Raw genomic sequence first — 13044 nt, 5'->3', positions numbered from 1 at the left:
AAGACATTCTTCCTGCTTTCTCGTTCCATTAATCACTGAGTTTACACAATCTGTCAAAATAGCTCGGTAAGAAGTCTCCTTCTTCCTTTTCCTGCAGGCCTGGTTTATACCCGGTGGGCGCCAGCCCCACCCGGGGTTCAGGGACAAGAGTGAACTCTGAGAGGAGCCAGAGAGCACACCATTTCTCAACTGCAACCTGACCATATAGATCAAGGGACGTCAAAAAGTGTGTGTCCACTTCTGGGTGTATACCCCAAAGAATGGAAAGCAGGGACTCAGATGACACTTGTGCACCCATGTCACAGCAGCATTATTCACAATAACCCAAAGGGGGAAACAGCGTTTAAGTGTCCACCAACTCATGAATAAACAAAATGAGGTCTATACATACAACGGAATATTACAAGGAAGTTCTAACACACTACAACATAAACAAAACTTGAGGACATGATGCTCAGTGAAATAAGCCCATCACAAAAGGACAGATACTATATGATTCCACTTACATGAGGTCCTAGAGGAGTCAAGTTTATAGAGACAGAAAGTAGGAGGGTGGGTGCCAGGGGCTGGGGGAGAGAGAATGAGGAGTTCATGTGTAATGGGACAGTTTCATATTTGCAAGATGAAAACGGTTCTGGAAATGGATGGTGGTGATGGTTGCCCAAAAATATACTTAGTGTCACAGAACTGCACACTTAAAAATGATTAAAATAGTAAATGTTACGTTATGTATATGTTACTACAATCAAGAAAAGTTTCTGTTCTTTGACCTCAATCAGCCTTAGAAGTCCTTCCAAGAACAGGACTAGCCAGGATCTTGCCCAAGAATCTCTGTGCAAGGATGCACACAGGCTGTGTGTGGCCAGAGGACAAATGGTCATCACGCACCTTACCACACTTCCACATACAGGGACCCTGTACTGTCGTCACCACTTGTGTACATGCAGAGTTAGTTTCAAACGGGGAAATGCTTATACCGCCACGCTGATCTAAAATGCAGGACACAAAATAATACGTATGATCTCAGCTTGGTAAACAAAAAGCACAGTGAGTACAAGGCATGAAGCAGGCGGATTCACAGCCTCTGGGGTGGTACTATTTCCAACTTCCTTAGCATTTTCCCCTCTTTTCCAAGTCTATAGCAAGGACATATTACATGAAAATTATTTTGTAGAAAGAGTCAAAAAGCCAAGACATGTCCCTTACTTAGGAAGCTTCTCCTACGCTCTGAGCAACATAGAAGACAAATGCCCCCTCCCATCCTGTGTCCAGAAGGGGATAAAACACCTTTCTAACCAGCTGAGAGCCCCTCTCGCCTCCCTCGGCGCCCAGCCCAGTGGTGACAAGCATAGGCATGCTCCCTCTCCTTTACCCCCGGCCACTGGATGCTTCGGACCTTTCCAGAGGAGAGGAACTGGAAACATGCCTGTCCCGGATCACCAGGACAAACTCACACGTCCCCACCACCTCCTCCTGTTGTGGCACAGGCTTGTGCCCGTGGGGGATCAGATAGCGCCTCCAAGAATGGGGAAGTGCTACTCCAGCAGGAAGCCTCAGGCTATGGAAATTTAGCAGAACCAGAGTAAGCAGTAGCCCACCAGAGAGGAGGGACACCTGCCCAGGGCCACTTGGCCAACAGAAGTCATACCAAACACCACCACAGGGAGCGCTGGTGTGAGTCCTGTGGAGGGCAGCCACGTCCCCAGGCTGCAGATGGGGACCAGTGAGGACAGTCAGGGTGACACAGGGTGTTTTACCCCAGGTCTGTGGCCGCCAGAGCCCAGCTCTTTCTCCTAGCGCGCTGCCTGAACTGTACCTTTGATCTGCATCCAAAATCACCAGTGGTGAGGGGGTGAGCACACAGGAAACCTCTGAGAAAGGTGATGGATTACGAGCGGAGAAGAACGCCAGGACCAAGTCAATGGGGCCCCTTTGTTCCTGGAGCCAGCGCCGCAGCTCCAGGAGGAATGTGTACAGAACGCAGACGCCCCAGCTAATGGCCCAGCCTGGCCCCAGGCGACTCGGCCGGCCAGATGTGGGCCTGCTCCCCGTGTCCTGTCCGGCTGCACGGTGAGTGAGACGCAACACACTACAGCTGTGTTCCAGGATAATGGGGAGAGAACAGATTCCTGAATCCCCCGGTGTGAAATAACCAGCTTCCCAAGTGCCCGGAGCACCGCCGCCTCTTCTGTGAAAAGAAAAGAAAGAAAAACAGAGAAGCAGAAAGAAGGGACGCTGCCTGAGCCACTTCCCAAGACCACTTGCTTCTTTCACCACTGCAACTATTTCGTTCCTGTGTCTTCAAAACCTCAGGGACTGGCTTTCGTTGTTCATGACCAGTTTCAGAAAATCTATACCCTGGAGGCACTAGGTCACACCCTGCTGCTGCCACAGAGACACAATGCAAGGAGGTGAGACCCTTGAGCCCACATGGAGGGTCCCCCGATGGATGGGGCGCAGCCTGGCCAGGAGCGGCACCAACAGCCCCTCGGGAAGCTGGAATAAGGATTTCTACAGATGTCTTCCAAATCTTAAAAACAAAGCCGGGCCTGCAAAGGGTGTACTGAGTGCTATGATCGCTCCCAAGGAGAAGAGGAAGAGGAAGGCAGGCAGCTCACCACGTGCCATAATTAGAGCTGAGGGAGGAAGGAAGAGGAGGAAAGAAAAACCTGCAATCCCTGTCTGAGGAAGCAGCTGTGGCCAGAACCCAGCGGTGGATGGCAGGGCGCCCCCGTGCCTTCGCTGGCCCCCCTCGAGGAGGGGCGAGGGAGGCGGGGGGACTGTGGAGACCCCTGGTCTTGGGAAGAAGTCCCAGCACTGCAGACGGACCTGGGTTGCAATCCGGGATTGCGCCCAGCACCACACCATGCCACCCACTCACAAGCTCAGGTCCCTGGTAACCAAGGGGATATGCGCCTTCTGCAGACGAGCACCAGGCACAGGCTTTCCCCTAGAAAGACCTGGGTTCCAACCAGCCCTGGGCTCACCAGTCCCATGACACAGGGAAGTGATTTAACCTCGCTGAGTCTCAGCATCCGATTCCAGAAAATGGAGACAAAAACCATGTCTTGCAAGGTTGGGCAACTATCAGACCTCAGGTAGCAAGCGCCCTGGGTCCAAGTAGGTCACCATGCAGTCAAAAGAAGGCATTATTCTTGCAAGGGTCTTAGGCTGTGAGCAGGACGGATGCTTGTAGAGGGCTCCTGCCAGGACACAGTAGCAAAACTGTGGAGATACGGACGGAGAAAGGTTTCTCTCCCAGAGGGAGTGGCTCTGAGGAACACCTCCCCGGCATGATCAGGGAGTACTCGACTGGAGGGGATTTTCCTGACCACTGATAAGGACTCCTTAAACATAAATTTTTCATTAATTTTGCCCATTTGGGACAAAATATATTAACACCAGATCACTGCCTTCTTTTTAAAAAAATTAACAAAACTCTTTTTAAATGTCTAAGGGTCATCGTGATGACCATCATTACTTCAGGGACACAGTGGGGCATTCTGATGGCTCCTAATGGTGGCCCCAGGCAGCAGCCATCCTCACCTTCCCTGGCCTCCTCCCTCCTATCAAGCAGAGGCAGCCCCCAGTAGGGGCTGCGACACCAGGTAGGGGACACTGGGCAGGGCTGTGTCAGGGCCAGGCGCACAGTGAACCCAGACGTCCCCAAGCACACACAGAGAAGGAGAGCAAGATGTCCCTACAGGAGGGCCCACCTGGTGGACAGGGCAGACAGCTGGCTGACCCACACCGAAACAGTGGGCGTTCACCAGGCACATTGCTGATATGCAGAGTGTAATAACAAGGTCAAGAAACCTGGAGATTCTGGTTTTCTGCTCTTATAGGAAACGGACAGACATTAAAGACATAACTGTTGCTACCCTGAGCTTACTCACAATGTGGAGTGGCACATCGGCCATTCTGAGGAGTCAACACACTAGAAGATTCAAAATGTTTTCTGAACCTAAGAGAAGTTAACTCACGTTCAGCAATATTTTGATGGAACCAATATTTAATGTCTTGGGTTTTAAAAACTGTGAGGCAGCGTGGAAACACTTTCTCGCAGTGGGACAGTTTGGGTTTAAGTACCAGTTCCATGTGGACATCCCTGAGAAGACCAGGCCACGCCATACCCCCTCGCATCCCCCTCTGCTCAGCCACGAGGGTTAAAAAAGTAATTGTATTTCAGCAGCTACAACAGCTCACAGAAAACCTAGACAATGTCAGCAAAGATGGTGATGGTTTCGAACACCCTTGCTAACTGCCAGGAACAAACAGCAGCGCCTGCTTTACTAACCAACTAACCAGAAGCCCTTATTCTGGATTAACAGAGAAGACTGCAAAGGACTCTGGGTGGACGGGGCCGGCTCTGGGTCACCAATGACTCCCGTGCTTACCGAGTCCTACAGAAAAGGGCCTGGGGTCCTGGGTCAGGGCACCTCTGGACCCCACCCAGCCCAGCTCCTGCCGCCTGGAGCAGACCTTTCAGACCCAGTCACAAAACCGAGGCCTCTTCCCGAGAAAGCCACGCTGGGAGCCACTGGAAGGAAGCCTCGCTCCCCAGGGAGGGGCCATGCCCTCGGTGGGGGAACACAACAGCCCCTTATGCCCGCAGAACCTGGCTTGTTCTCTTGCGGGAACGCCCTGCATCTCTCCCCCCAAGTTGTTCACAGAGTTGAGGGGAGGAGGGTGCTGGAGGGAACAAAAAGCTCCCCGCCAAGCACGGTGGTTTATGCCAGACTGATCCTAGGGAAGGCACACGGCCGGCAGAGAGAGCCAGAGCAGTGGGTCTGATCCAGTTTTAGCCATTCTGGACTTTCACAGATTTACTCATCTGTAAAATGGGCCTTATGGACGAGCTGCCACTGCCAGAAGGTAGGTCAGAAATCTTCCCCTCCTAGCCTTTTCCCTCACTTTTCTTACCTTATTGTCTTCTTCCTAGGCCAATTTTATCCCCATCCGCACTATCTCCTGCAGCCCAGGAACCTACTTTGACCCTGTGACGTTTAGCTCCCAGGGTCACATTTGCAAGTAGCTCCATTTAAAACCATTAGGTGCCAAAGCTACACTGTAAAAAGCCAGCCAATTTGCATCCAGGAGCACCCAGTTCCCTAAGGCTACTACTGTTTCTCTCTTGGTGGTTCTTGAAGAAATAACTCATCCATTTCATCCACAGCTGCTGATAGCTTTGGCACCTCAGCTGACAAATGTGCTGTCAGGACATGCATCCTCTCCACAGTCAGACGTGCTGCGGTGTCGGGGAAGAACAGGGCCCTGGAACCCCACCGTCCTGGCAGGAACCCTGGGCTGTGCCAGCACGTGTTTCATCTACTTGGGCCAGGTACCCTCCTAAGTGTTTGTTTGCCTCAGTTTGCACATCTGTAAAATGGTGCAATATTCCCAGCTCCCTCCAAGGGTTGTTATTTGGGGAAATGAAACGAATGCGTGCAAGCATTTAGCACAAACACCGCGAACAGGCTCGGTCTCTGTGAACCACGCTATTGCATTGTCTCTGAGGTCAGTATTACTTTGTAATATTACAAAGTGTGATTACTAGTACTTGGTCTTTGAGGTCAGGAGTCTGGCCTCCTGCCAGTTCCCGCAGGCAGCTCCCGGTGCACAGCCCTCCCCTGAGTCTCTAGGACTGGCCTCGCCCCCTCCACCCTCCAGCTGCAGCGACTCCCTGGCCCCTCCCCCGCCCCTCCCCGCCTCTGCACAGAAACGCCTTTCTTAATACTTGTTGATTGATTTGCAAACATAACTTACCAGGACACAGAGGGGAGAATTACAAGGGCACGCAAGTTTCTTTCAAAAGGGAAAGAACTACAGCACTTCGAAAAGAATAATATGCACAGACCAAATATACCAAAATGTCAAAACGGGTAGTTCTGAAGGGCTACGCAAATTAATGCCACGGCAACTTTTGCATTCATAGTTTTAGTATATTTTAAGAGTCCTCGAAGATCATGCCTTCACACTGCAAAGAGTGAAAAATAGAGGGAAAACTACACCAGAGAATCAAAGTGTGCGAGGGCTTCTAAGTGGGCAGTGACCACCCTCAACAGTGCTCTCTGCTGGCCCCACACCCCGGGGACGCATTGATTTTTTTTTTTTTGAACCACATTGGAGAGTGAAGGTCACCCTCTGCACTGTCTTAAGAGTGCGAGTAGAGCTCTTGAGTCCCTTCCCAGCCACACACAGATTTTCAAATCACTCCAAGCAAACGACCCCAGCTCGCTCATCCGGCCGGGGTGCCGCACCGTGCGGAGACCCCGGCCGGCACCCGGCGCGCCCCGACCCTCCCTCCTCCTGTCAGCGCCGGCGTGCCAGCAGGCACGTGCCACAGGTGGCCCCGGCCCCGGACGCCCCCCGCCCCGTTCCGCTCCTTCGGAAGGAAGAAAGGGAGCGCCAAGGGACCCCCTGCCTCTCGCCCACCACAGGGAAAGGGAAAGAGAGAGACGCACCGGACAGCCTGCTTGCAGAGAGCGGGAGAAGTGTCCTGAGCTTTCCCATTGCGGCCCCAGGCTCGGCTCTCCGCCCTGGAATCTCAGGACCTGTCCTAGAGACCGAAGTCCTCCCCGGCGCCCGCGACAGTGCCGCTCCGGCCCGCGCCCGCCGTCCAGGGAGCCCCGGCACCGCGGGTCCCCGGCCGAGGCGGCCTGCACCCCAGCTGCGTCCCCGCGCCCTCGGCCCCGGCCCCGTCTCCGCGCCCCAGCCGCGTCCCCGCGCCCGCGTCCCAGATCCTGGCCGAGCTCTCGTCCCCGCTCGCCCCCAGCTCTTGTTCCCGCGCTCCCCGGGCCCCCTGCCCGCGCTCAGGGCGCAGAGGCCGGCGCTGGGCCCCAGACAAAGAGGGCGGCGGCGCGTGCCCCGCTCCAGTACCTGGGCGAGCGGCGGCGCGGTCCCGCGGGGCGATGGCCGCAGCAGGCTGGGCGCCGAGCAGCGCGAGCAGTGCGCGGGCGGGCCGTCCTCCTGGCTTGCGGCCGCGCCCGCCGCAGGGCCCCCTCGAGGCGGCGCGGGCAATCGCTACCGCCCGCGCCCGGGGCGGCCGGTCACCTGGCCTCCTCGCCCTAACAATGCGGCGCGTTCCAGGCAGGCCCGCGACCCTGGGACCTCCCTGCTCCGGCCAGCTGGGACCGGGAATTATTAGACCCATGGAGCAGCCCAGGCTCCATGTGCTCACGGAGCTTCTGGGTCCCGGGCCGGCGAGTCGAGTCCTGGTTCCTGCACAACTGGTTCATTCATTCATTTGGCGCTATAATGATTGCGTTCTCAAGGAGGGAAATCTCCCTGCCCTCTGGTGGCTTACAGTCTAGTCCGGGTAGTGCACACATAAAGCAGTACAGCCATGACAGGGAAAGCCCAGACGCTTCAGAAGGCCCTGGAAGGTCCGACCAATGGAGGGAGGAGGTCAGGGAAGACTTTAGAAGTTACGTGAGGGGGCTGGCCCGGTGGCCCAGTGGTTAAGTTCGCGCGCCCTGCTGCGGCGTGCCATGGTTTCACGGGTTCAGATCCTGGGCTGGGACATGGCACCCCTGGTCAGGCCATGCTGAGGCGGGGTCCCACGTGCCACAACTAGAAGGACTCACAGCTAAAATATACAACCATGAACTCAGGGGATTTGGGGAGAAAAAGCAGAAAATAAAAAAGATTGGCAACAGCTAGCTCAGGTGTCAATCTTTAAAAAGAAAAAAGTTACGTGACCTCTCAAAATGAGCCAGGAGAAATGAGCAGGATTTAGGCCAGCCAGGAGCAGACAGGAGAAAGGTTCCAGGCAGAGGGAAGCTCAGAGGAGGAAAGGCAGAGAGATGCCAGCATCCCCAAGATGTGGACTGCCCCTCACGCACGCAGCCTCTCGGCCTCCGTTTCCCCATTGGTGAAATCCTGGGGGGCGGACAGCAGGTTCTTGAAGATCCACTTGTAAAACATGCAGAATTAGAAGCGCAGTTCCTCCCATGCAAAAGAACACCTTCATCGACACCTTATCCCGCGAGTGCATGAAGCCCCTCACACGAGAAAGACATTTCCAGGAAAGCACTGCAGAAGAGGGACACGGAGGGTGTCAGCCACCAGGACCGAATGGTCGTGGAATCCCACCTGGAGGAGGGCTGGGCTCCTCCTGGAGGGCAGTTACCAGGAACGTCCCTGATTCAGGGATGCAAAGCCCAGACTTGCCCTGGCCCTCAGGGTCTGGCTCTCCCTGTCCTGCGCCTGCTCAGAGACAGAACAAGAAAACCATCCCTGAGAGGATGTCTTTAAAAATAGCCATCAGAAACCTGCAGGCCTGGACCCAAAGCTAGGAGGTCCAGGGAGGAGTCACAGCAGGCCGCTCGTTTCATCCCTGAGAAGGGAGGCCCAGCCCCGCTCAACCTCTCCTCCTACCGCGCAACCCCTTCTGGGACAGACCTGAACAATCCCTGCGATGCTCTAAAGGGTAGAGTTATTTCTTAAGAAGTCAGAGGCATGTGACTCTGGTGCCCAGACTGAGCTGGGCGTTTATTCCTCGAGGCAAAAGCTCCCTGAGCACTGAGCCCCAGGCCTCGGAAACAGAGCAGACATTTTTCCTGCCCTCTAGGAGACTCTAGCCCAAGAGACAACAGGACAAGACGGGGGTTACTGGGAAAGGCAGATACTGTTCCTATCCTCTTTTCACTGACTGGGAAGCTGGCTGAAATCCTAGGGAGCTTGCCCTAGGTCACCCAGCTGGTCAGCGACAACATGATAAGGACCAGAACTGTCAGGCCAACAAGTTACTCTTACCTTCTTCCAGGCTGCTGTGCTGTGCCCATCCATCCAGCACAGTCGCAGTGAATCATGTCTTTGCTTAGCATCTCCTCCACTAGACTACAGGGACCTTCAGACCCAGAGACAACAGTGTCTATCCACCTTGCTTTGCAGAATCTACCACCACGTCACAGTCCGTGCTGGTTGAATGGCTAAGTAACTTGAACTTCATGAGTTGTTAGGAAACCCACTTGCGGGAGCCAGGCTGATGCGTTTGCCCAAGACTTCACAGCTAGGAAGCTGGGGTTCTTCTCCCTGTCAGGCAGCCTCTCCTAGAATCCCTACCCTCGAACTGCACCTACCCCCAAGGCAGATGGTCCCACTAACCCTGCTGCCCCTTGCTAGGCTGGTGGGCCCCAAATACACCCCTTGTTTCTGGGACCATGGTGACTTGGACGCCCATTCATGCAGTGTCTGTCTTTACACTCCCAGAAGTGGCTCCAGAAGGGAGAAGGACCTGGTGTTCCTGTGCAATCTGATTACCTGGCTCCCTGGTTCACCAGAGTACAGACGCCCACACCCGGCCCAGAGGCTCGTGCAGGGCGGCCAACGCCCCACGGCGCCTTCCCAGGTCCAGGGCCTCCCCACTTCACAAGCCACAACTTTGAGTTCCCAAGAATTTAAACAAAAACAGGGCATGCAGCAATTGTCTGAAAAAGGGAAGGCACATTTTTTCCATTCTTACTCATCCAAAAATATCTCAAATCTGACAACAAAAGTCTCAAACCAATTTAGATGAAGGAAAGCAGCCCTATGCCAAGAGTGGCCATTCCCTTCCCAGCTCTCCTGGCGCGGAGGGGGCTGGTCTGGGCCTGAAGCACCGGCGTCTCTGCTCCCCTGAGCCCCTCTCTGCAGCCTCACTCTTTCTCCTCTTGGCCAGGAGTTCTGAAAGAACTTTCTGGAAGTTTGTCACTGCCATGAAGATGGTCCCGACCATGGCCAAAGTCTGATAATTTTGTATCCCTAGATCAAAGGAAGTATGTGCACTATGACTTGGATATTTTTCTTATTTCTTATTTGCTTGCTCTGAAAAGTAATATTTTCCAAAGAGCCACTGAAAGGGGAAGCAGGTCACGTTATACGAGATTCATTACCTGTCTCTACAATGCTGTAAGAAAACTGTGGTATGGAAGGAGAGTGAGCACGTGCCTCTGTTGTGCCTTAAGATCCCGTGTCCCTTGAGACCTCCCTGGGACATGTCACCCCCTCCTCCCTTTCCTTCTCTCCCCAGGCACACAAGTCCTTACTCACAGCTCAATGCCTCACCTTTTCTGTATCCCAGAAGCTTTCACGAATCTATGCAACCTTGGCACCCTCTCCCTCAAAATGCACACGCACACCAACTTCTGCAAAGTGGGCCCCGGGAGCCCACTGCCTGGATGCAGATTAACTCTCTGTGCCACTGGTGAGGTCCCAGGAAAGTGGACTCCAAGATGGAGAAGACTGGGGATCACAGCGGGGCAAAGCATAAGGAAGGTGGGAAAAGTGCGGAGGCAGTGCTGTGAGCTGACCTGACCTGACCAGGAGCACTGGAGATGTCCTGGGGCCACATGGGTCAGGTCTGGATGTGGGCCACTCCGGAAGGAGGACAATGTCAGACAAGGCCACCCTTTGCAGCTGAGGCTGTCTCCAAGGAGGATGATAGCGGAGGGCTGCTCTCCAGCAGCCAGGCCAACAAGTGTTCATTGAAGGAGGACCTGGGTGACTATTGCAGGGCCCGCTACATCCCCACTGGGATGCTTTGTCCCAGAGTTGGACCTGCCCCAGGAATGACTGATTGGCCCCCAGTTGTCTCTCCATATTTAGAACGGTAGGTTGCCTACCCTGTTTGTGTCCTGAGAGCAGCCTGCCAACTGAATCCAGCTGGGCTCCATCCTGCAGGTAGCGGACAAGCTGCGTGTCACTGGGGAAAGCAGGAGCCCTGCGCTTTCCCCTCATTGGTCCCACCTGGGTGGAGCTTAGAGCTGGAGCCGAGGAAAACTGAGGCAAAGAGCTTGAAGCCAAACCCAATGACGGCAGAGGGGAAAGAAAGACAGACCCTCCTGAGCAGACGAGCTCTGGTTCCTGGTGATATGAACATCTGGTGCCTGTTGTCAGAGCCCCACTAGCGGGGTTTTCTGTTCCTGCAGCCAAACGCATTCCTGACAGAATCAGGATGCATAAATCCATCTACACGTGCCTCCTGAGATGCCTGGAGCAAAGGGGAGATGACTGGTCACCTCGAGGAGAAGCTTACTCTTCGGTCAGGGGCAGTCCTGTTGTCCTCTCCCCACCCATTATCTTTGACCTCCAGCACCTCTTCCTCCCACACAGCCTGTGCAGAGCCCTTCCAGTCCTCACCTCACACTAGTCGGCAAGGGGACCCTTGTCCAGAAAGCCCTCCCGCCATCCCCCACTGAGGTAGAACCCTAGAGATCTGTGGCACTCCCTCCTGCCTTCTCTGTAGATATGTCTTTGCACCCCCAGCATCGAGTTGGGTGCTAAGGCCACAGTTGGTCTTCAGTGAAGATGAGTATTGAATAACTGGCTGACCGTGGAAGAACGAACAAATCTGAGAGGTCTGGAAACTCCAGGAGCAGTTAGAGTGCCTGAGATTTAGTCTAGTGCCCTGAAGGAGCAAAACATCCTCTCCATACCCACGAGACTGTGTTGATTGCCATCTTCCATGTTCAGGGTGGGATCCTAAAATGGGGGAGGGGAAAAGTGCCTCAGAGAGCCTCACTCCCATTTCACACTCAGAACTGAGGTCCAGGCGGCCAGGTTACTTGCCCAAGGTCACAAATTAGCAGCCTTCTATCGAGCTTCCTTTGAAATGAACCGTATCTGTTATTTAAAATGACATTGGAGAAGGCCTGGAAACAGAGACCCCACTAATGATGAGCACATCTAGCACCTGGATCCTGGTTTCTAATCCCATTTGCCGCTAGAAGGAGCTGGGGCTGGTCTAGGACTCGGGCAGGAAACCTACAAGATGCGCTTGGATGACATTATAGTGCCAGAAAGGGAGGCTGAGGTCAGAGAACAAAAGGATTAGGACCAGGTGTCAAAGAGACACAGCAGCCAACTCGAAAGAGCTCCCAGTGGCCAAACCTAGAGCAATTTGAACAACAAAATAAACAATACAATTTGGGGTTATAGTTTAAAGTATAAAAATAAATACCCATACTGATTAAATGAATGAATGAATGAATACATGAGGAGAATAGGCAAAACTCCCTTACAGAAGGATTCCAAACAATTTATGTAGATAGCTCCCCCTTCAAGGAGACAGGGTCTGATCCCCACCCATGGAGTATGGGCTGTGCTTAGTGACTTCCTTCCCACGAGTCGAGTGTGAAGGCGTCTGGGAGTACCTTTACGGTAGAGAAACCTGGCAGACACAACCTCAGCTGGGCGATCGGAGTCATGTTGAGAGCATGTGCCCTTAACAGGATGTGATGAGAAGGACACTCTACCCCTGTGCACTTCCTCCCAAGAGCCAGTAAGTCCAGCTTAACCGTGAGAAAGCATCAGACATATCCCAACTGAGGGCCATTCTATAGACCCCTGACCAGGGCTGGTCAGAACTGTCAAGGTCATAAAAACAAGGAAGAAACTGTCACGGCCAAGAGGAGCCTAAGGAGACTTGATAAATAAATGTCACCTGGTGTCTGGATGGGATCCTGGGACAGAGAAAGGGCATTAGGGGCAAACGCATGAACTCCATATAAGCTTTAGTTAAGTGTGACGTGGCAGGGGCTGGCCCCATGCCTGAGTGGTTAAGTTCGCTCACTCCGCTGCAGGCAGCCCAGTGTTTCGTTGGTTCGAATCCTGGGCGCGGACATGGCACTGCTCATCAAACCACACAGAGGCAGCATCCCACATACCACAACTAGAAGGACCCACAACGAAGAATATACAACTATGTACCAGGGGGCTTTGGGGAGAAAAAGGATAAAAATAAAATCTTTAAAAAAAAAAAAAAAAAGAGTGACGTCGCAATAGCGGTTCCTTAGCTGTAGGCTTGTAACGTGAGGTGTCAACGACAGGAAAAATTGAGGGGTTGCGGGGACTGTCCAGGAACTCTGTGCTGTCCTTGCAAATTTTCTGTAAATCTAAAGCAATTCTCAAATTAAAAGTTTCTTTTTAAGAATGCTCTTAGAGCTGTAAGAAGAAAACAGCTTCTTTGCAAATGAGAGCACAGCCGTGCTTCCCTGACTCCAAATAGCCAAGTGAGAAGATGTCACCACAGGCTGCCCCTTCGTGACCTGGGCTAAGCCGAGT

General features: G+C 53.6%; 1 protein-coding gene across 4 annotated transcripts in view; it reads right to left on the bottom strand.

Annotated features, from left to right (window-relative positions):
• The window catches only part of TNS3 (tensin 3), a 260333-nt gene extending 253311 nt beyond the window's left edge, over positions 1–7022 (bottom strand). The window contains exon 1 of one of the 4 annotated variants that reach the window (XM_044778177.2): positions 6880–7022. The gene's annotated coding sequence lies outside the window, so the exon portion shown is untranslated. Of the gene's footprint in view, positions 1–6464; positions 6621–6879 lie in introns of those variants that run through there. The other 3 variants (XM_070501724.1, XM_070501703.1, XM_070501804.1) reach the window with 3 other exon arrangements.
• Positions 7023–13044: the final 6022 nt, after the last annotated feature.

This window comes from Equus asinus, chromosome 1 (assembly GCF_041296235.1).
Source record: "Equus asinus isolate D_3611 breed Donkey chromosome 1, EquAss-T2T_v2, whole genome shotgun sequence".
Taxonomy (NCBI): Eukaryota; Metazoa; Chordata; class Mammalia; order Perissodactyla; family Equidae; genus Equus; species Equus asinus.
The sequence above is the reverse complement of the archived record's forward strand: the minus strand, read 5'-3'. Positions and strand labels throughout refer to the sequence as shown.